Source organism: Strix uralensis, chromosome 3 (assembly GCF_047716275.1).
Source record: "Strix uralensis isolate ZFMK-TIS-50842 chromosome 3, bStrUra1, whole genome shotgun sequence".
In the NCBI taxonomy this organism is placed as follows: Eukaryota; Metazoa; Chordata; class Aves; order Strigiformes; family Strigidae; genus Strix; species Strix uralensis.
Window position 1 is genome coordinate 68,268,125 of NC_133974.1, and position 23,529 is coordinate 68,291,653.

At 45.1% G+C, this 23,529-nt stretch overlaps 1 protein-coding gene across 12 annotated transcripts in view; it reads right to left on the bottom strand.

Moving 5' to 3' along the window:
• HIVEP2 (HIVEP zinc finger 2) overlaps window positions 1-8,429 on the bottom strand; it is a 142,859-nt gene extending 134,430 nt beyond the window's left edge. For 11 of the 12 annotated variants that reach the window (XM_074862712.1, XM_074862710.1, XM_074862713.1 and 8 more), the window contains exon 1: window positions 7,853-8,429. The gene's annotated coding sequence lies outside the window, so the exon portion shown is untranslated. Of the gene's footprint in view, window positions 1-5,366; window positions 5,656-7,852 lie in introns of those variants that run through there. The other variant, XM_074862707.1, reaches the window with a different exon arrangement.
• Between the last annotated feature and the right edge of the window lie 15,100 nt (window positions 8,430-23,529).

Sequence of the window (23,529 nt, forward strand, 5' to 3'; positions counted from 1 at the left end):
CCTTACCACAAATTTCTTCAGATGTATTAGTAACACCTTGCTAAGCCTATATCGAAATCCAACTGGACCTCACAAAATTAAATACATGTAGCTTATCCATTATTTAAGCCTTAAGGAAAAAAAAGATTCTAGCCAATCAGCACTGTGAAAATATCCATTAACTTTTAGAGGAATTTTGCTAGTATTGTAGGGCCAAGCACAAAATAATGGAACAGGGTACAAGTTCTGTTTGACACAATTCTAGTGAGAATGTTGGAAATTATATTCACATAGCTTTGCAGAGATTTTAAAGCAAAATCTCTTTAAGAGCCTGGTATCACGATCTCTCCATATCACACAGCATCAAGAGGTCCAACTTTATGGTCTCAAAGTTGATAGTTAAATCCTACCTTTACCAAAGTGTAGAAACTTTCATTGACTTAAACAGGATAGGGAGTTTGGTTGTAGGAGTCTATGAATGTCCAGCCAAAGATAAAGACCTTTTTCACTAAAGAACTATTTTGTCTCAGACAAATGCAAGGAAAAAAACCTTTCATAAGCACCTTCAGAAACTGTGTTCATAAACGTAATTGATTTTAAATGGGAAAAAAATCAAAATTAGTCTATCCATATTGTTACAGAAGACTATGAATTGTACTCGATTCTCTCTTCTACACCATTAACAAAATAGTTTTAGAAATCCAACTCTCAAGATGAATCAGTGTTCACAGGTGTCACAAAGGACTCAGTTAAACCCTGCCAGCATGCACAGACATCAGTTAACCAGGGGCCTGCATTACACTCCAGAGCATCTCTTTTTCATTGCTAATGCTTGTATGGAAAGAAATAAAATCACTTTCAAACCCCACATAAATTGAAAACAGTTAGAGCAAATAAAGAGATATTTTCCAGCTAACTGAACTATTTTAGCTGTCTTTGAAAGACAAGGAACATGAAACTCCACATACTTTTAGGACTTTTGTGAACAGACTACACTCAAAATGAACTACACTGAGCTGTGAAAAATGTTAATAGGTGCCAGCAACTTAAGTCTTTGTTGAATACTGACTTTGGTCTAAACTAAATAGTTTTTGCTCTAAGTTCTGTCACATCTTGTTGTCAAGAAAGGGTAACCCCAGTTATTATTTCATGTTATTCTTTCTTGACACACTACACCTGTTTTGTTTTAATGTAAACCACAAATACAAAATACATAAATAGATTGGGCCGTTTATCTTGTTTAAACAAAAAAAACAATATGCAAGAAAACCTTACTGTCTAATAAGACTAATTCTGATAATCCTGATCAGTTCTGATCAGTCCTGTTAGACTTTTTTAAACATAAAGCTCCTTTCTGCCCAAGCACAGATATTTCTCTATGGGAAAACTGCTCATTAAGTAGTATTATTTCAACAAAGTTAAGCATTCTGCTCTACTAAATTATTTGAGCTTATATTATGTCCTACAATGTGTAATTAGATATTTCTTTCAGCTATTCATAAATCACTTGATAAGGAGTACACACAAGCTCTGACAGTCCACCACCAAGCCCAGCAGAGGAAAATTCCAGGCACACTACTAGGGTTTGGGGAGGTGGGGAGCATTAAGTTAGCCCAGTCAAGCCAGCAGCAATACTAACCTCTGTAGCCAAAAAAGTCTAAACTTCACCATAAATTACAGAAAATAATCTGGGTTTTTTTCTGCTTTCTTTTTTCATGAGCATTTTCTTATGAGGGTCAAACCCTACTTTACTACACTACCTATAAAATGTCACCTGACACTATAATTTCAATTCCCTTTAGTTCCTCTAGTTTCCACTTTTCTAACAAACCAAACTATACATGCAAATTATCTAACTGCTTTTCTTTGCATGGAATTTTCAATAAACCACTACCTAAAAAAGAAACTTTCTGTAGCAATCAAACCTTGACTTCCTCCTGTATGACACAACAGCAATTAAAGCATGCCTTTCAAAAATACTCTAGATCCTTTTTTTCCCCCCTTTGGCAGCTTACACAAATCAGAGATTTTAGCCAGAGCTGCAGAAGTTTATTACAACTTACTTAAGTTGCAATGAAGTGAACTTACATTTTTAAGAACAGTGATACTCTCTACAATTTTGTTTTGTGCAGGCTGAAATTTCTTGTATGTTAGAGTTGCATTTTTCAGACTCTGTAAATATATTAGGATAGAACTGTCAATCACAAGAAAACAAAAAACAGTAAAATAATTTTCTGTTAAAGATAAATTGAGATGCAACAAAACAAACCCAGGTGTGCATGAAGTGGCCATAAACCCATTACCAACTACACATTACTCATGGTTTCTATGTGATTTTTAGAAAGAACTTTTCTGTTGAGACCAAGTCTACACTGTCAGAGATAGAGTGTGCATAAACAAACTCAGAAAAATGGATATAATCACTATACAAACTAGTTATATCAGCGTAACCATGTACCAGGGGAATTTGTATCGGATAATTACATCCACATTGGTACACTGTATTACTTTAAGAACACTACCATCTAAGTGGTACATTTTTTGGTAGGTATGCCCTGAGACCCCCATCCAGACAAAGAGGAGAAAAAAACAAACCCACGTATAGTTTTTTGGTATATAAATCTATGACAAAGTAAAAGGCAATATTCAGTTTCAAGAAACAGTAAAAGAGGCATGCCCAGGGCAGAACAAGGAAATACAGAAACACAAGCAATGTTGTGATCATAAACAGTTGTGGTCCACACTCCGCTGCTATTACCCTGGCATACAGAGAACAGAGAGCGACCGTTTTGCAGATGTACAAAATGTGCCTGAAAGACAAATGAAAATAAGCACCCAGAATCCACAAAACTTCCTCAGAGCAAGAAGAAACTCTTATGTTTAGACCACATTAATAAGAAATTAATCACAAGACAATAAAAAAAAAAAAAAAAGCACGAGACTTTTAATTTGACAGGCAAAGTTGCATATGATACTTGTACGTCTTCTGATTATTTCACACTGGGGATTTGGAAACACCGCATCAGATTGTTTCCCCTACCCATACCCATACCCTCTCACCCCTTTTCCGTGGCTCATAGCTTCGTGAGAGATATTTCCGGGGACAAATCTTACTGGGGGCAACCTACTACTAAGGAGTAATTAGGGCAAAGTCAATTATTTAATTTATGAACAAAAGTTCAGAATGCTAAAATAAGAGGTATGTGGTGCTTCCCACTTGCTATTTCAGTAAAAAATTAAAAAATAAAAATCAGATGTTTCCAAAGATCAACATATTCTTTAAATTCACTGATGATTTCTTAAGGTCCAAGTATGGGCTCGCTCATTTTACAAGTCCTAATTTCACTTGAGAATGAAAAATATGGCCCCAATGAACTGCTTTTTAATATTTCCTGATGAAATAGAACAGTTGTTGCAAAGTCTTATAAAAAATGTCTAAGCCCCAAAAAGAGAAACAAAACTGTACAAAGCTGCTATTTCCTATTAAAATGGCACAGCCAGCTTGAAACTTTCACTCTTCTATAATAGTTCTGTGCTACTTTAATTAAACATAGCGTCCAAAATTACTGATTGAAACATGTGAAAAATACTATTCTCCATTTTCCATCTAGCTTACGCTTCCCCTGCTGTTTCTTCACTTCTTCAGGAACTGCTAGATAGTTCCTTCCACTGAAGGAAAAACAAAAACAGTTAAATTAGTTACTTTAATCTGTAACGTACTACTTCAGAGATGCTGTTTAAGAAATCTGTTAAGAAAAAATAACCTGCCTCTTTAAATAAAAGAATTTTTAAAGCAGTTTCCTCATAACTTATCAGACCTTTTTCAAATAACAAAGGTATGCAGCCTCTGCACTCAACACTTCTGTATTAGCAATTAACTCTTGCTGAAGACTTTAACCCATCAGATCTAATAATAATTATGCATTCTTCCTGCTAGAAGGACCAATAATTTAAAACCATGCACTGTCAGGTTCACCTCTTCTCAATCACTGAGGTAAGATGAAGAAAACATTTTCCTCTCTTTACCCTCTGTGAAGGCCACTGACATGAAGAACCAGCTTTTGCTGGGCCTGATTTACGTTAGGACCTAAGACAGGCAGAGATAGTTAGCACTCAGCTCTGGCAATTTACCTGAAATTCTTATGCAGAATCAAGCGAGAACTACACGGAAGTAGTACTTGCTGAGCTCTACTTAACAGAGCTGTATGGATAACTATCAATATAACCGGCCATAGCTTATTACAAAGCCCCACTATACTCAAATATGAAAGACAGCTTGCCATATTTCATATACAAGTCACAGAACTGTGACTTTCATACTCTACAGTAATACTCTTAAATAGCGAGCATTTTTCTCATAGATGGGTAATTATTTCACCAAGTAAACTACTTCTGCCAGACAAACAGCTCCTATATTCCCATTACTTTACCTGATATGGTTAAACTTCAAAAGTAGTTAACAGTAACTGCCCCCGCTGATGACTCCAAAAGGATGATGAGAGGGACATACAAAATGGTACTCATTACTTTCACTTTTGTTTAAATACAATTCACCTTAATTCTGTTAAAAACAAGCACCTAAATAAATAAATAAACAAAGAAGTTTGGCAAAATGCTCAACAATAAATAACCCGCTTAAAAACTTCCAACTTAGTTACAAACATGCAGACCAGTGTCATAAGTTTACTCATGTAACTGAGTCCAGCCAATGGTACTAGAAATAGTTAAAAGACAAAAAAGAATGGCCTTGTAGGGTGCCACCACATAAACTAAACATGATATACTGCCAAACACTCAAGCAGACACATGTACCATTATTCAGCAAGGACCACATGAATGCATATGGCTCTCTGTTTTGTCTTCATAGTAACAAGAAGGTTTGTAAACAGATCTCACATATGAGGCAATCTAGTCACTTGAGAATCTAAAAATCTGCCTTTGTAAAGAAGCGTTCTGCACTGTTGCCACACAATTGGACTTACATACACAATTAAAAGTCCTCTACATTTGTGCTTTGGAACAAGTGCTGCTCAATTTTAGTCTTATCCATAGCAGCGATGTCTTAACGTGCCACCTCAGCCAGGATGTATATAACTGCTATGCCAAATAGCCCTTGGAAAAAAACGTCAACACAAAACCCTATAAAACGTTAAAAATTTTGACTGTTCTATCAACAAAGTAATGACACCCTGACTTTGTACCATATCACTGCTGCCTTTGCACAACTGAAAGCCACAGTAACCTTAAATGTATTTACAGATGACGGTACTAACTTTTTAAAACTCACATGGAAAAAAACCTCTCAGCCGAATCTACACCACTAACATCTTTTTTAAAAAATGAGGCAAAGAAAAAAAATCATTAAGAAAGTTTCAGATAATCCATACCTGAAGTTTCAGGAGTATCCCCTTACTGGAAGGTTAAGGAAAGATTTAACATCTAACCACAAATAAATGTAAGCCCCACGTTACAGTACATCTATCTAAATACGGCCACATGCTGCCAACCTAAGAGGCAGAGACTCTCCTATCTTTAAAAACAGATGCACTTTTTTAGTATGTCTGCATATCATTTTCACTATCAAAATACTAAGGATTCTGCACCGCGGCCTCATAACCTGAGGATTAAATTCCTCTGGTAGTCAGTGGTATTTCACAACAACAACAGAACTCAAAAACTGGGCCCACTGAATCTGTACCTTGTTAGACCAGTAGCTCTTTCAATTTAATAATTGCTGTAATTACTCGCTGTCCCCAGAACTCCTGATGATGACCGGAGCCCCCTTGTGCTAAGAGCTGCACAAACGCAGAGCAGAGGTGCTGCCCGCACCCACAGCTCCAGGGAGTAGAACACGCGGACCTATCGATGAATGGCTTCCTTTTGCCACCCTGACCACTTCAGTTACTTCTTTCACAGTATGGATTCATTAGATGGGGGGGGAGGGAGTAACACCCTTGACTAAGTCGGCATGTTTTCTATATTCTTTAATAATGTGCAAAACCAGACAGGTTTTATATTACAGTTTACTTCGTTTTAAAATGAGAGAAGGGAAATTATTTAGCGAAATATTTATTCTGAAACTCGTATTTCTATTCGTTTAAAAGGGCATTTAAGAATTATTGTCATAAAAAAGATCTTTAATGTTTAATTTCTGCAGCTACCATCTGAAATAAAAAAAAAAAAAAAAAAAACAAACAACTCAAAATAACGTTTGACCATCGCTGCCAACTAATACGAAAAACAGCTCTTTTTCTGGGAAATTAAGCTCGGAGGACTTTTATCGTTGTCCCGGGGCGAGCGCCGGCCGCCTGCCCGCAGAGACAAGGTGCGCTGGCCGGCGGCTGGCCGAGACCCCGGGCCGAGCCGGGGGGGCTGAGGCGACGCGGACCCCGCCGGCCTCCGCACCCGCGGGTCGGGGCTCTCCGGGACACCACCTGCCGCGGAGACATCCCCTCCTGCCCCCGGCTCCCTCCCGCCGAGGGGAAGGCCGTGTCGGCCTCCGGCACGGAGGTCGGAGCGGGCTGCGGGGCATCACCCGGCTAGACCGGGGCTTTCCCCTCCCCGCGCCGCTCGCCCCCAACAGCGGGGAGGCGGCGGGCAGCCTGCGGCGACCTTCCCTCCCTGCCTGGCAGCCCTGCCCGCCCGGCTGCCCCCGCCGCGCGGTGCCGGTGTGAGGTATCCCTATGCGACAGGCGCGGACGTGCCGCTTACATAATCACCGCCGGCCGCACACGTCCCCCGCGTTACATAAGGGACCGGGCCCCCGCCGGCCCCCGCCCGCGCCTCCCCCGCGGCAGCCCCGCCGGCGGGCGGGGGAAGGAGGCAGAGGGGGAAGGCGGGAGGGCCCCGGCGGCGGCCCCGGCCGAGCCCTTCGTTAACCCCCTTCCTGTGGCGTTTACACGTCATGGAACATTCCCGGAACGGGCCAACGTCCCACCCACTTCAGGGAACAGTCACCGCGGCGCAGCGCACACACGCACTCTCACACACACACCGGCGGGTCTCCCCGCACAAACACACACACACACACCCCCCCCGCCGTGCGCTCCGACCCCCCGGCGCACCCCGCGGGGACGTGCCGGCAGCCGGAGGCCCCCCCCCCCGCGCGGCGCCCTGCCTGCCGCCGCGGCGCCGGGTGGCCCCGGGCGCCCCCCCCGCGGGGTGCCCCCTCCGCCCCCCCGCAGGGCGCCGGAGGCCGCGGAGAGAGCCCCGTCGGGGCGGCCCCCCCGCGGGCGCCTCTCCCCGGCGGTGACCATGCCCATTCCCCGCCACAGGAGGGGATTACGCAAGGCAGCCTGCTCCTCATCTGCATACACTTACACGCTGGGTATTCCCCACATTTCCTAACGGCGTGTCACCGACAAAGGCCTGGCCCCGGCTCCGGCCCCGGCCCCCTCCTGCGCCGGCTCAGCGGGGCGCCGGGCCGGGGGAAGGGCCGCCGGCCGTGGTGCCCCGGGGACGGTGCCGGTGACCGCCAGCGCCCAGAGCCGCCGCCACAGAGGTGACTTACCGGTCCGGCCGTTTTACAGCCCCGCCGGCTTCCCCCGCCGGCGCCCTCCCCCGCGCCTCCCGCCGCCTGCCCTCCATTTACCCCTGCAGCCCCGGGGCCAGTTGCTGGGGCGGCACTCGCAGCGCTGGCGTCAGACACCCCCCTCCCCGCCCCGCTCGGCCAAGCGTCCTCTCAGCCGCGGCCCGAGACCCGGCCCGGCGGCGGCCCCCCACCCCGCCGCCGGAGTTGCCCCCCGCCGGCGGCGGCGGCAGCTCGGCGCGGCTGTCAGCTGGTGCCGGTGACAGGGGACCGGCGGCGGGCGGGGAGGGAGGGAAGGAGGGAGGGAGGAGGAGGGGGCTGCCCGCAGCAGCCGCTGCCGCTCACCTGGAAAGTCACGGCGGAGGAAGGAGGGGGAGCCCTCCCGGTGCCCTTGGCGCGGCGGCTGTTGCTGATCCCGCCGGGCGCTTGTGTCGCTCCTTGGCTAAGGGCTCGCCTGGAGTGAGGTGGCTCGCGGTGCTTCGTTTATATATAAAGACAGACAGCGATATTCCAGCGGCCAAGGGGCGCCCGTTTCACGCATTTATCTTAAGGCAGGTCATTCCTCTCCCCTCTTTTTGGACAGGCTCATCACCATCACGCTGACAGTGGCGGAGGGGCTGGTGTTGCACGGGGGGGAGAGGCGGAGGCCGCGGGAGCCGCCGCCCGCCCTGGCCGCGGCGGGAGGGAGCGCTCCGCGCTGCAGGCGGCTCTGCCGGGCTATTCCTGGCACCACTTCCCAGAACAGAAGTTACGGGGCGGCGAGCGCGGAGCGAGCGCGGGGAGCGCGCCGCCCGTGACGTCACCGGGTCCCCCCGCGCGCCGGCGGCGGAGCCAGCGAGCGAGCGAGCAGCCAGCGGGGCGCGACCGGCAGCGCCCGGCCGCGGGGTGATGGGCGCTGCCCGCCCCTCTGTGTGCGCGTGTGTGCGGGGGGGCGGCGAGGGGAGCGGTGCGCCGCGCAGACGGGAGGGGGGGCGGAGGCAGGGCTGCGGAGGGCGAAGCCGCGGCCTCTCCCCGCCGGCGGAGATCGCCGCTCCCCCCCCCCCCCCCCCCCCCCCCCCCCCCGCTGAGGGAACTCCCAGGAGAGCCAGTCCCGGCTTGCCGCGCGCCCTCCCGGCCCGAGAATTTCCTCCGAGGACGCGGGATCCTCCTGCCCTCCCCCCGCCGCCTCCCTCCTCCTCCCGCCGCTTCCTCTTTCTCCCTCCCCCGGCCCCTCCGCCCCCTCGCTCCCGCCTGGTCGCGATCACGTTATCTGTCAGGGAGAACAATACAGCGCCGGGGCTCCCCGCACCGGCCCCGGCTTCACCGCCTGCCCGCCAGGCGCCTCAGACGCTGGGCACGGCTCTGCCCCGACCCCCGCTCACCACTTAGCACACGGCCCTTTAGAAGGGGCGGCGCAGCACACCGGCACGGCGGGGCTCACAGCCGCCGACCCGGAGGACAGGCGGGCAGCGCGCCCACCGCCCCGGGCTCTGCCGCGGACACACGCATTTATTGTAACAGTCTCCCGCCGCCAGCGCCGCGCCTTCCCCGAGAGCCGCCCGCGCCACCGGGGAGGTCAGACGGACGGTGCCGGGCAAGGGCCAGCGGCGGCCGCCGCCACCTCACGCCGGCTAACGGCCGCCCGGGGCTCGCGCCCCCGCTTCCCCCCGCCGCCGCCGCTCACGGGGCCGCCCGCAGCCAATGAGCGCCCGCAACGTCCGGCGGCGGGGCGGGGCGGGGCCGGCGGCGGGGCCGGTCTCCCTCGGCAGCCGCCGCCACCCCCCGCCGGCCCCGGAGCCGGCCCGCCCCGGGGCAGGGGCGCCGCAGGGGGAATACCCTCCCGGCGGGGCGGGGCGGGGCGGGGCGGTGCTTGCGCTCCCCGGGAGCGGCCCACCGCTCTCACCCGGCCGCGAACCGACCGCCGGCGGCCGGAGCCGTCGCGGAACCCGGCCCAGGTCCTGCGCCGACACCCCCGCCCGGGACCCTGCTGCTAAGCCCGGCTTTGAGTTAGCTCAACCCGGGCGAGGGGACGGGAGCAGCCTTTGTCTTCCTTAGATTTGCCGTGGCTGCTCGGAGAGGAAAGTTCACCCGGCGGGTTCCCTCGCCTCGGCAGCGCGGGGGCCCCTCCGCCGGCTTCGCCTGGCTCGGCTTCGCGGTGGCCCAGGGGCGCGCCGGGGTTTGGGAAGCAGGTCTTCCTGTGATTTTCAGAGCAAACCAGTTTTCTTTCGGGGAAGCCGCATTTGAATGCTGCCGTCAGGCGATTCGAAGGGATGCCAGCTCGCAGCGCTGTCACCGTGACAGGGGAAGTCGCACTAGCACCTGAGATTATTGCTTTGATTCACATCAAGAAAAAAAAAATCTCGGCCTCGTGAATGAAAGAATGTAGACGTAAATCCTGAAAGCAGTAGTTCTTATGGCAGGTGCCAGAGCAAATGAAACCATTATTTCACAATTTTAGTAGCTAAGAATTTTAAGTCGTTCCTGCAGCTTTTAGGGACTGATAACAATTCAGCACTTGGGGCACAGAATCTGTTAATAAATATCCTGTGCTCCTAATGCGGCCCTTGTTGACTTGGGTGGCCTCTGAGTCAGGTTCACAGGGTTTCCTTGTGCTCAGCCCAGGAGGTGCAGGAGAGTCTCAGGATTTCTTGGAACTTGCCTCAAGTCATGGACAAGCATCTCACTCGATCATAATTTTACAATAACCGACTACTTCTGTTCCATAAAAGGCTTGCTCCAGCCAGCATGTTCAATGCTAAGAGGACTGAACCACAGCTAGCAGAGAGTCGCTTGCTCCTTGTTAAGTCCGTGAGCATGTCTGTCTTTGTTTTCCTGGTTTTCAGTGTAAGTGATACTGTCATTCCTGACACCGAGTATTGTTTGACTGTAATTATTCTGTCTAAGTAAACATACTGACCTTGACCTTGTGATCTTTATTTGATGTCGTGTCAGAATAAGTCAATGGGAGTCAGGAGTGCTTAGGATTTGTTTTAAATTGAGGTTTTCCCATCCTGCCGCTTGCCACAGCAACTGCGTTTACCTCTGCCCCCAAATGACGGCCGCCAGTATCTTCCCCTCTGGGAAGTTGCAGGCTCCTGACCAGCACATCTGACTTGCGGTATGCCCAGCCTTGTCTGCATCTCTCCTGCCTCTCACAAGACTTCAGAAGTTAATTTCTATTGTCACAAAGACCAGCCCACAGAAGCTACTGCAACAAGGTTCAGTGTTCGAAATAATTTTAAATTATTTCGACAATTATTCTCAAAGCAAAGTAAAAAAATGTTTCTCCATAACGCTTTTCAAAATAAGGGTCTTTTTCCAATGATGTTGGTTATCTCAACAAGTTTTGCTTTGTGTCCTTTCCCACAGTCTCTTAGTACTGCAGCATCTGAGCCACAGCCATTTCCTTTGCTGTGGCTCCAGAAGGTACATGCTGGAGTTACAACTTTTGGGCATCTTGGTGTTCCCAGGGAAGAGACTTAAGCTACACGTGTGCTCAGAGACCTCGACTGTTGTACATAGTTTGTTTGGCTCGAGCCCTGCAGCAGGTTTTGACAGACTGCACAACTTGCAGCTGCAAAAGTCCTTAGCCTGGAGGAGAACCCTCCCCCAGCCAAAGAGGCAGGGAGGTCTTTGCATGGCTCCTTCAGCCCACTCCCCCCTTCATGCACCATCGCAGGGAACGGGTGTAACCGAGTGCAAACTTACCTTCATCCCTGACCGATGCCCCTTTCCCTTCCCATGGGGAGCATGAGGCAGGAGCACTGTCCCGCAAAGGGACTGCAGCTGGGATGCCCACATAGTTTTCCTCACAAACTCCTGCCAGTAACTCCACAGAGAAGCAGCAGACATCTGAATCACTTTCTCTCACCTACCTGTGACAACAACGTAACTTAATAATGATCTCCTTGCAACATAGCATCCTATCATTTCCCTCTAGATTTTTTTTTTTTACATTTACATGCAGCATTTAATAAAACTATCACTAACTAAACTGAAAAGAGAGCTAAGGAAGCTTTCAGGTGTGAGATTTACAGCTGTTAAGCACAGATTTTGCAGATTCATCAGAAAAAGAAGTCATTCTTGATGCTTGAAAAGCACCTTGGCCATCACAGCTGCCACTAGTTGCAAGTGCAATATAGAATAATATTCAGCAATTATGTCCACAGTTTATTAAACACCATAAATTATTCTAAATTCTCGGTTTGATCTCACAGCATACAGAATCCATCAGTTTTGTAAACTGTGCTGCTCCCAAAGTAGATAATAGAAAGCATTACATAATTTTTCTATAATAGTACAGTTGAGTTGAAAATGTTAAATAACCATTCCTAAAATAGCTAAAAATTTCAAAGCAATTCATCTTTTCTCTATTGGGGAAAAATTACTTGGTCCCTAAACCAGTACCCACAACCTCTTCACAAAGTTGTTACAGATAGAGCTGCACGAAAAGAGAAAATTCCTTTAAATAAAACGATTGATACTACCTATTGATTTCAGTGTGAGTAGTGTAAAGCAAAACGGACCAAAAGTATCCAATTTTCTGAAAGTCTCAGAGGGTAGGACCGCAAATTAAAATTAGTGGTGTTATTTTGCTATGTAGCATCCTCTTTCTTAAGAGGTTTGATTAAGTGAGAAAAGCTATGGGAAACTGTCTAGGAATGGCTTTCATCATAAATAAACAAATACTAATAGTTTCCTATCAATGTTGTTTAAAACACATCGTGCTTATTTGTGTGGGAGCTTCCTTCCCTTTTCCTTCACTCCTTTTGCCAACTGCCAGGACTGCTATGTCTCTTGTGGCCCTTGCCCCTTCCGCCCCCACTACTGCCTTTCCTAACTCCCCAGTTACATAACATGCTCCTTACGCTTACCAGTAAAACTGCAAGATACTTGGGGCTGGCTTTCCAATGCTGGAAGAGGGGTATACTCCCTCATCTGTACTCCTCCTCTTTGGAGGACCTGCTCCTTCTCCCCTCATGAGTGAGAGAAGGGCCCTGAGCTGGATGCGGAGATGATGAACGGCCAGCGAGGGTGAGGGTCTCTGCCACCAGCCCCTCCTCAGGGATTCCCTGAAAGCCTGAGGTGGCACCCCCAGCAGCTCTGGGGCTGGGGATGAGGGTGAGAAGGGAGATAGATCAAGGTAGATCGGAAGACTTGATGAGAGTCCTGAAAGGGCTGCATTTGCCTCCTGCTTTACTTTGGATGCTGAACACATCACAAAATCAGCTTGTGGAGCAGTATTAATTCAGGTAACTGAGCGGATTTTTGTTTTGAGAGATACGTACCTTCTACTGCTCTTCTTCTCAGAGATAACTAGCAGCTATGAGTTTCACATATCATTTAATCATTTAATCCCATAAAACGTATTTCCAGCCACAGCATTCCACTTTCCCATTTGTATGCATTGCTTTCATTTTGCTCGAGTGTCATCTTATCTTACGAGAAAAGAGAAAAAGACATTGCTGGTTCACCCTCCCATCACCTCTCCCTATGCATTCCTTGAATCCGGGCTGCTGTATCTTGTTTTTCTACTCTCCTACGTAAACAAGGGTAATCCTTTGTCATATGGGAGTGTGCCCGTGACTCCTTCAGAGAACACAAAGAAGTCACAGTGAAGCACTTCTTCATCCACAACAGCTTCAAGCTCATACGGTGTCAAATGGTGCAAAGGAGCAAGAAGCCAAGGTGGTTAGCTTGAACAAGCCTGTGTGTAAATAACTCTGGCAGAGGGCCCAAAGGAAGGGGAGTACTATTTGCCTGGTAATGAACAAATGGCTCTATTTCCTGAAGGAAAAATATTTTTCTGCTATATTGAGCTTTCCCTCAAAAAAAAAAAAAGTGATTTTCTCCACATAAAGTATTTCCAGATGCAGAACTAACATGCTGTGTGTATCAACAGCTTGATAATAACATGTCATCACTTGACCTTGGAAAGGGGGAAAAAATGAAAAAGGCAGAATTTTCTGAAATTATGCCATTTCATGGGAACATTTTTTTAAGCCCATGAATTCTGGGAAAAGATTTTTAAATAAAATTTGATTATTTTTACTCATTTCCATTTTTTTCACAGCTAATTAGCAAGCTGAATAGCAAAATGTACAGTGCTGACCAGAAACTCAGCCAAGTGATTATGTGCACTTCTCATGTGAGATAAATGAACCCTGAAAGTGCTATTGCCAGATGCTCTTTGATCATCCTTTTTAATATCACAACCCAACTAAGTTTTTGGAAGACCCTTACTTTCAGGCATTTTGAAAAATTATTTTGCCTTGCCAACAAGTGGGCTATGTTATCAGGCACTGGTTATTTCCCTTTAAACAAAAAATAATAGCTCCTATGTATTTTGTATACTGTACTCGGTTCTCTCCCCCACCTTGCCCCACTTTTTCTAGGAATAACCGAAGTAAGAGCCTGCCAAAGACATGGTGTGATTTAGCAACTTCTGAGTTATATATAACCTGAACAATTAAACAACTTAATTTTCTAAAATCTTACCTATTTATATTCCCATTAGACCTGATACAATAGCCTTTCGTTTAGCATTCTTCTCAAATAGGGAACTTTCAATTTTGCATCATCTTCCAATTCAAAGTGCTTCATGTGTAGAGAATTTCATGTACGGGCTGGAGAGAGACAGAGGGGCAGACCACTCTTAGTAGTGAGTAGTGACAGCTTGAAAACAGAGTAAAGGAGAATATCTTGGCATCTCAAAACGGCAGAGGGCACTTTGGATAAGAAGAATGACATTAACTAAGTTGCAGCTACCTAGAATTTGGCCATATTATCCTATCTCCTTTGCTTTTCTGGCACATGTCATGGGAACCTTCCTAACCACTTTGGTTGCCCTTCTGGTTTTGCATCTCAGGAATCTTCCCACAGGCCAGCGCCCCAAGCATCCTGCAAATACTTTCCTTCACAGATGATTCAGAGGGAAGTGTGCCACCTACTGAAGGACCTCAGCCACTTTCTATACGTCTTGGACTTCTTTCCCATTCCTGAACTTTCCAGGTCTTCACACTACTGATTTGAATTAGAAATCAGTCTTTGGTTTATGAAAGTTTGTAAACTCAGCAGTTGGAAGGTCATGAAGATGGTCATGAGCAAATGCAATCCAAGCTAGTTCCGTCTAATTCATGTGTAAGCAGTGTAATTTGAGATTAAAATAAATCCTCTTCTGAAAGCAAGGATAAGTATTACCCCTCCATTGCCATTTTTGCCAGTAGTGGGATAAATATCAAGAATAACCTCTATAACTGTAAGAAAAGATTAGATCTAGGGATAATCAGTACAACACGTGGATGTATTGGCAATACTGACATACACAGTATTTGCAGTTTAGGTATTAGGTAGGCTTTTTTAACAAATGAGTGAACAACTTCCTTTACTGACAGTAGTTACCTTTGATAGTGCGCTTTGTTCAGTTAATCATTCAGTTGAACAAGCTCAAAGGAAACTTTAGATAGTTGTTGTCATAACTTGTTTGACACACCTAGAGTGTGTCCTCTGGTTACCCGTGTCTCATGCCACTGAGTTATTCATGCATAATAATGCATCATTTTTGCTAACAAAAAAAGTTGAAACAAATGCCTATGTTGTTTCAACTGTTGTAATAGTGGATCATAAATAAATATTTTAACAAGACTGTTTGCTTTTATTAAAATCTGTGGAACTGGGTACCTGGAAAACTCAGTTTTGAGGCTCATCAGAGCCTTTCACTTTGGAGTCAGTGATTTAGATTCTGCTCATGTACATTACAGAAGATAATCAAAACATCTAAAATCGTGATTAGCTGAAATTAGCAGATATGTCTTTAAAGCTTATCACACTTCTGTATCAATTTATTTGTTCCTAAGAAATATTGTTCTCAAAAATTGTCATGAAGAATTTCCCCAAAACTTCAGCTGGAAAGTAAAGAAATAATATGTTTTAGACTAAATAACTTAATGTATTTACAGTTTGAAAATGTATATAATAAAAGTTTGAAGTGCTTCTACCAGTTTTGCTAGTCTTAACCAAACTGTCATACAGTATGTTAAAATCTCTGTAATACCTGAAACTGTACCATTCAAGGTTTCACATATGTAGAAGATAGAAGGGAAATAAAATTCATTGTCAGCAAGCACAAAACAGGGAGAGATCTAACTCTAGACTTGCCATCACAGTCACGGGGTCTATACTAGCTATCACCAAGCAAAAAGAGGTCTGGAAGTCATTGCGGACAGCTCTGCAAAACGTTCAGCTCAGTGTTCAGCTGTGGCCAAGAAGATGGAGCAATTATTGGGAGTTATCCAGAAATGAAAGGGATAAAAAGGCTATAGAACTGTGTAGATCTAGGGTGGCACATACCAAATGCACTTCTGGGCATTTTCTGCCCACTGTGCTCCCAGTGGGACTGCTTGGCTGGCTGCATCCTCCGGCAGGCAGGCAGGCAAGGCACAAGCCAGAGGTGGCTGCCGCAGTGGCAGCCCTTCGGGAGCAGGTTTTTCCTAGCTGCGAGCCGCTCCTCGAGCTCCCTGCCCTTCCACTCCCAAGGCACGTGTGCCACCCGCTGGGGCCCTCAGACGGAGGAAGGTTTTGTGCATTACAAAGAGTGGCCATTCCTTTGGTAGTAGCTATTAAATTATTAATCATTACAAGAGGGTGAGCCAGAAGTGAACACTCACTTTGATATTCTCAAAATCTAAAAAATAATAGGGTGCCATCCCTCGTTCCCTCCTCCCTCCAAGAAAACTACCAGCTTTAGCAGATTTAAAACAAGAAAAAAGAACCACGGTTAAAGCGTGGACCTGGGGCAGAAGAATGCTGTGGGGTGCCAAAGTATGAATATCTTTAAAACAAGATTTGCCTCATTAGCTGTGAGATAGTCCATTATCTGCTATTAAAAAAATGGCCTATATGCATGCAGATGCTCGGGGGGTCAGTCCCTAAACCACTCGCTGACTGGCAGAAGTGGGTGTATCATGGAAAAAGTATAGGAGACAAAAAGAGGAAATTCTTTCCCTAAGCAATGTAACTGGCCACACTTTGAGGACAATAAATTATACTGAGCTTTCATTTGGCTGCAGTAGTGGCAGCTCTTATCTTCCTACCAATTTATGGGGGTTTTTTTCAGTCACAATTAGCCTCTCTTTCAGCAAATGTGTGACTACTTTTGGGCTTCTTCATGATTTTCAGTTTCAAAGATTATACGGAAAAGCATTCAATAAAATTTCAGTTCATCCTTGAACTGTTTTTCTTCTTCATAATGAAAGAGACATTGCAGAGCATGCTATGTTTTCTGCTTTGAAAACAGAAATGCATTAAAAGATCTCCAGCAGGATACTGATTTGTCATGATGTAACCAGTTCTAATAGCTAAAAGATCAATATAAATTCTACTTTCTGAATACCACAAGTTTATAAATGTGAAACATCCAGACAGCAAACTTTGTATTAACTGATTTTTTGAACTTCTAATATTTTTGAGCCATTGTCAGCCGAATTAGGTGTCCAGCATATGTTTTGCATTTCAGAATCCATATACCATTCATCTGTAATAAAGAGATATGAAAGGGATGTGAGTCATTAGTCATATTCAGGAAACATGTTTCTGAAAAATTAATACATGACCAGTTGCCAGTGAGTAACAATCTGCTACATATACAAAAACGGTATGTTATGAAGCTGTATAGTTTAATGATAGTCTTTAAATGTTAAAATTGTAAACTGTAATGGAAACAACATTTCTCTAATGGAATATTTAATATCACTTAAGACCCACTGAGGACTGCACAGTGATTCTTACATCAATGGCAGCTGGGTAAAATTGCATAGAGTCAGTATACTACAGTCAAGTCTGAAGTCAAGCTGGTATGTAAAGGTATACTTACTGTTAAGTACAGGAAAAAACCTAGTGATTTCAGCGATGTTCTCTTGGGCTTAAAGTTAAACAAATGCTTAAGTGTCCTAGACTTTACAATCCCGTGTCCTCCATCCTTTCTCATAGACAGTGACATTTCTTACACACCTTTAAGAGGAGAAGCACGATTTGGCCCCAGTTAGTACACTAATAAAACACTTTCCCATTTCCAGTGACTGTTAGTATACATGCACATAGTTTTCTTACTTTTTGAGAGTTACTGAATTTTTCACATGGCTGAACACTACTAAATTCAAACAGGTTGCATTCATTGGATGGTCGTTAACAATTTTAGTTGTGGTCTCAGTATAATTATGAGGAATCACTGGAGATGGGTAAAAAAAAAAAAAAAAAAGGAGTCCGATTGTCTTTTTGGTCAATAAGGACATTGACAGACTGTTTAAAAAGCATTTTTACCCTAAAGCTAAAAATTGAAACTGTCAGTGTAATAATAATGTTTTGTCAAGGAACTAGCAAGAAGCCTGTTCAGCTGGGGAAAGTTAGTTGGTGGATACCAACATGTATAAATAGAGATTCCCTCCTGGGTTTACAGCATGGCCATCAGCATTCCTGGCTCAAGGTCCCTGGACTGTGGAAATGACTAAAAGAGCAAACTAAAAGTTCTAGTCATCTTCATTTAAACTGTAATTATATTTCAACAATCCAGAAATTTTTGAAACTACAGAAAAGTTGGCAGCAGCTAACCCTGTGTGCTATGAGCGATGTCCGTGGAAGCCTCACTCACAACCATATAATAAATTAAAGACCATCTTTTTGTCTTATTTTCTCTGCCCTGGGTAGGTGTAAAGGTCTGTTAAATAGTTTAGGTGAAATGCTTTTCTTTCAAAAAACCCAAACTGCATCTTCAGTTTCAAAGCAAAAACCAAAATACGGCTAAAGACAGTTGATTATTGTAGGCAACAGATGTTCCTGAAGTGTAAATTAACATGGATTTTGGTCAAAATAATAAAATGTAAAAGATATTCTAGCAGACAGATGTAGTAAGAAGGTGGGAGGTGTTGTGGGGGAAAAAAATTACTGAATCTGTGAGGTCAGATATAGCGTCAGACAAAAAGGAAATAAGAGCAGAGTAGTCTATTAGAGGAGATAATACACAGATCAAAATAGGTGACTGTGCTGACGGTAAACCAGCCTGACAGATCTGCTAGTTGTCCATTATCATCCCAACAGGACTTCAGAGACTGCATAGGCATTACCCAGTTAGTTGAATATAACAAGACACTGCCTACATACTCTGTACCATTCAAGCTACCACAGCTGAAGAAGAACATTTGTGGAAAGCCTAACAAACATCTTAAGTCCTGAGAAAACAGAAAGTTTTGGCTTCAGTGAAGTGCTGTTAGTGCAATCAAGAATAAAACCTTCTTCTGATTAAAGAAATAGCTGGGCCAACAACTCAGGTAGCTGGTGACCTAAACTTGTCTACAGTTTGGGATTTTTAATTACACTGTCTCAAACTGACTAGCTGACTTAAAGTGCAGTACTTAAAAGCGTTTTATTTCCCTTATCTGCCTCTCCAAGGCCACAGGAGACAGTGCAGCAATTAGAAATGTTGCAGAAGATTTTCCCTCCACACCATAGGTTCTGATGGCAGAACAGGCTGGTATGGAAATCTGAATCTAAACTCATTTAAAGATATTTGGACTTTCTAATTTGGTCCTTATTACTTTTAACCAGTCTCATACAACACAGAAGACAACAAAGGTACAGCTATGCTAGTCAATGAACCAGGCTAGGGCCCGTTCTCTGTCCCTGAGGACTTGTAGCTTTAATGCCTTGCATCTTTAATGCCTTCCCAAAATAGAGCGGCATCACGCACACACACTACCTGGCAGGAACAGCCCTGAGCCCATGCTATTCCCCAGGCTGTGCCCAGGTGTATCAGCAGACTGCTGTTTGGCACCCATGCCCTTGCCCTGCGTTACACCAAGACAGGGGCAGCCTAAGAGAATAAAAGATGCGCAATCGGGAAGTCAAGGGATAGCTGTCAATATGCAAAGAGGGAAATGAAGTACATATTGGCAGGGAGTGAAAAAATAAAGTTATGCTGGATGGGAAGAGAAGAAATACTGAGAAGGAAATAATCTCAATTCAGGAAGCACTTAATGTGTTTTAAGTTAAAGCACATGCTTCAATATTTTCTTACCGATAGTCTGTGTGCCTCAAGTTAGTTATATATTTGAGCAGCTTGCTGAGCTGGGGCTCTGCAGTGAAGTTTCAGAAGCCACTTGAAGTGATATAAGTCCACGGTGTCACTGAGAGAGATGAGCTTCCCCTTCCCAATGTCCCTAGCCCTGTTGTTCCACCACCTCTCCTCTGCTGGCATTAGTACTTGCACAAGCTGCACTGTCAGTGGCACCAGCAATGCACTTGCGATGGGGGCTGGAGGACATGGCCAGGAGAGGAGAGGGCAAAACTGGTGTTTTCAGCATCTGCAACTGAGGTGGATACAAGCTGAAGACACTCGTCAAACCGCACTCTGTGTGTCCTCAGCCACTCCACTCCTTCTCCTGTAGCAAAGCTAAACAGATTTCAAAACTATCTTGGATGGGCTGCCTGAGCCTTCACAACCTTTTTCTGAAGTAGTTAAATAAGCACCATATCTCTGTGCAGACATGGTGTAAGAAACAGATCCATCTACATGACTGGAAATAAATAAAAAAATATTAATTTGCATTTTCAGAACAAACATTTCTAAAAATTGTGGATTTTTTTCTTCCTGAAGAAGTGCCTGACAGATGGTTTGAGTGAGGAGTGGTGAGGCACTCAGTATCAATTTCCTAGTGTTCTGTCAGCTATTTACAGTTTCTGTTGCACACATTAAACATTGAGAGCACTTCTCCTTCATAAACTTCAACTTTACCTTTTAATGTATAAGAAAAAAACCTTTCAGATGTCCCATATCGATACCACTGTAACGATATTGCTTAAATTATTGCTCTCCATCATTCAATGTACAGTGCATATATAGACTAGTTCATTAGTCAGGAAGAGACAATAAAATAGCACTAACCATTTAAAACCTATTAATCTGAATAGCACCATTAGCATAAGCAATACTTTATTATTACCAAATTAAATCCATGATGAGTACCCTGAGTATCCAATCAGGTTAGTAATAAATTGACTAAAGCTATCTACACGAATGACTACTGCTTGGTGGAATACATTTTGTATTGGTACACATTAATCTAACTTTTAGTGTGTTGTACTGTTATTTATAACTCCGATAAACTGACTTTTATAACACGTAAAACAGCTAGACATTTTATGAAAGAATAGTTAGAATGTTTTCATAGGTTCTGTGATTGATTTTTTTTCCTCTTTAGGGGCTACAAGATATTTTCTAACATATCACAGTTCCATCAGTCAGATAATCCTTGATCACTGTGAAACTTAACTACATATTTTTGCCTTCAGGTTTTACAGGACTTAGGTTAAAGAAAACCACAATGAAGACCAAACGTAAAATATTTGAAAAAATAGGATGCTAAATGGATGCTAAATGGATATTCACAGAATCACAGAATCACAGAATCATCTAGGTTGGAAAAGACCTTGAAGATCATCCAGTCCAACCATTAACCTAACACTGACAGTTCCCAACTACACCATATCCCTCAGCGCTATGTCAACACGACTCTTAAACACCTCCAGGGATGAGGACTCCACCACTTCCCCTGGGCAGCCCATTCCAATGCCTAACAACCCGTTCTGTAAAGAAATGCTTCCTAATATCCAGTCTAAAGCTTCCCTGGTGCAACTTGAGGCCATTACCTCTTGTCCTATCGCTTGTTACTTGGTTAAAGAGACTCATCCCCAGCTCTCTGCAATCTCCTTTCAGGTAGCTGTAGAGGGCGATGAGGTCTCCCCTCAGCCTCCTCTTCTCCAGACTAAACAACCCCAGTTCCCTCAGCCGCTCCTCATACGACATGTGCTCCAGACACTTCACCAGCTTCGTTGCCCTTCTCTGGACACGCTCGAGTAATTCAATGTCCTTTTGTAGTGAGGGGCCCAAAACTGAACACAGTAATCAAGGTGCGGCCTCACCAGTGCTGAGTACAGGGGTAAGATCACTTCCCTGTCCCTGCTGGCCACGCTATTTCTGATACAGGCCATGATACCATTGGCCTTCTTGGCCACCTGGGCACACTGCTGGCTCATGTTCAGCCGGCTGTCAATCAACACCCCCAGGTCCCTCTCTGACTGGCAGCTCTCCAGCCACTCCTCCCCAAGCCTGTAGCGCTGCTGGGGGTTGTTGTGGCCCAAGTGCAGCACCCGGCATTTGGCCTTATTGAAGCTCATACAGTTGGCCTTAGCCCATCGCTCCAGCCTGTCCAGATCTCTCTGCAGAACCTCCCTACCCTCGAGCCGATCAACACTCCCACCCAACTTGGTGTCTTCTGCAAACTTACTGAGGGTGCACTCGATCCCCTCATCTAGATCGTTAAACAGGACGTTAAACAGGAGTGGCCCCAAAAGGCCATTGGATGTGAGGGCGATCTGGCTGCGACATCTGTCACCCCATTGATCGCCAGGGTTAATTCGGCTGATCTGGCTGGCTAGGCAGGTGTCTCCTTCCTCCCTCACCGCTCCATGTGCGTCCCTCCTGAAGCTGTGCGCTCGGTTGAAGAGGATGACCTTCCCCGATATTCCAGATGACAAGACTATTGCATTGTCATTGTTCCCATGGAGTCAGAGCCCTGCTAGCACTGACTGAACATGGGTGTGCTAGTCTGTTGGGACAGACTGGGATTCAGGCTGCTACTCAAAAAAGACTTTAGATATTTAGAAGGGACAGAATAAACTCAGGAGGTTTTTAAGAAGAAAGGTAGTTTTTTTAACTATTTAACAGAAACATGTATTTTTATCTTTCCAAGGACACGGATATGTTTTTTTATCAGTTAATTGACAATTTAAAAAGCCTGCTATTTCTTGTAAGTGCTACATATGCCAAGTATTGTGTATATATATATATGTAATGCATGGTAAAATGTAGGATTCAGTTAAAAGTCAACTCCAGGCTCCTCCAAAGATTTTGCCAGTAGAGGATGTCTCTTTATTGTGGCTATTCTTGCTGCAGTGTGTGACTGCCTGTAAAAAGATTATTCTCCCGAGCCTTCTGTATAAGCAAGAAAATAGGCCTTTTCTACAGATGGGAAGCTGAAGCTAAAAGATTATGACTTCACTTTGTGCTGGCAGGCAAGAAAATCAGGAGGAGCAGACCTCCCTGGTGCTTTCTGTGACCTTTCTTATAGAGTGGATGCAATGTCTTCCTTTTTGGTGCATTTCCACCACATATGTTTTGATGGGATTTGTATACAGGATGGCAAGTGGAATCAAGAACTTGATTCTATTTATCAGAAGTCAGATGTCAAAAAATTGCTCTCATTGTCAGCAATTGCCTCCCAGATATATATTTTTATAGACACACATATAAAAAATTACTTCCCAGTGCTCTTTCCTGGGGCAATAGAGCTAGGCTTTCACAGAGAAAAAGACAGGATATGCTGCTTGAATCCCAGAGAGGGGAGATTTCTCTCACTTCCCTGGACTTTCCTCATGCCGTTGGGGAAGAATGTGGTAGGATCAGCATCAAGTTTAACTGGCCCTCAGTCTCAGTCCAATATCTTATTCCATAGGTGGGATTACAGGCAAGGAACCAGAACAAATACCCAAGGTCACAGGACATCAGAAGTCCACTGGGATAAACTAAGTCACAGTACCGATGGGCTGGCATGGGAAGGAAGAGACTGTGCCGCTTCCATTTGCCAACTGCTCCCATTTTTCTGGTATCAGCCGCATCTTGGTACTCAGCACAAGATTTTTCTTAAGGCTGTTGTGCTTTTCCCCTGACGTAAGAGGATATATGACTGGCTCCTGTCCGATAAACTGACAGGGTAATAACTTATATAAACAAATCAGACTTGTTGACAGTAAAGATACATGGGATGTGTTGTCTGAAGGGCATGAATAGTTGCTGTTGTTCAGCCTGAAATAACTTTGCTCTCCTGAATTCGATATGAAAACCTGCCAAGAAAAGTAGACTATCACAGCTGAATGTAGCTCAGACTTATAAGACTGACAATAAGATATGCCTAGTACTTTAAGCTGGCCTCTTA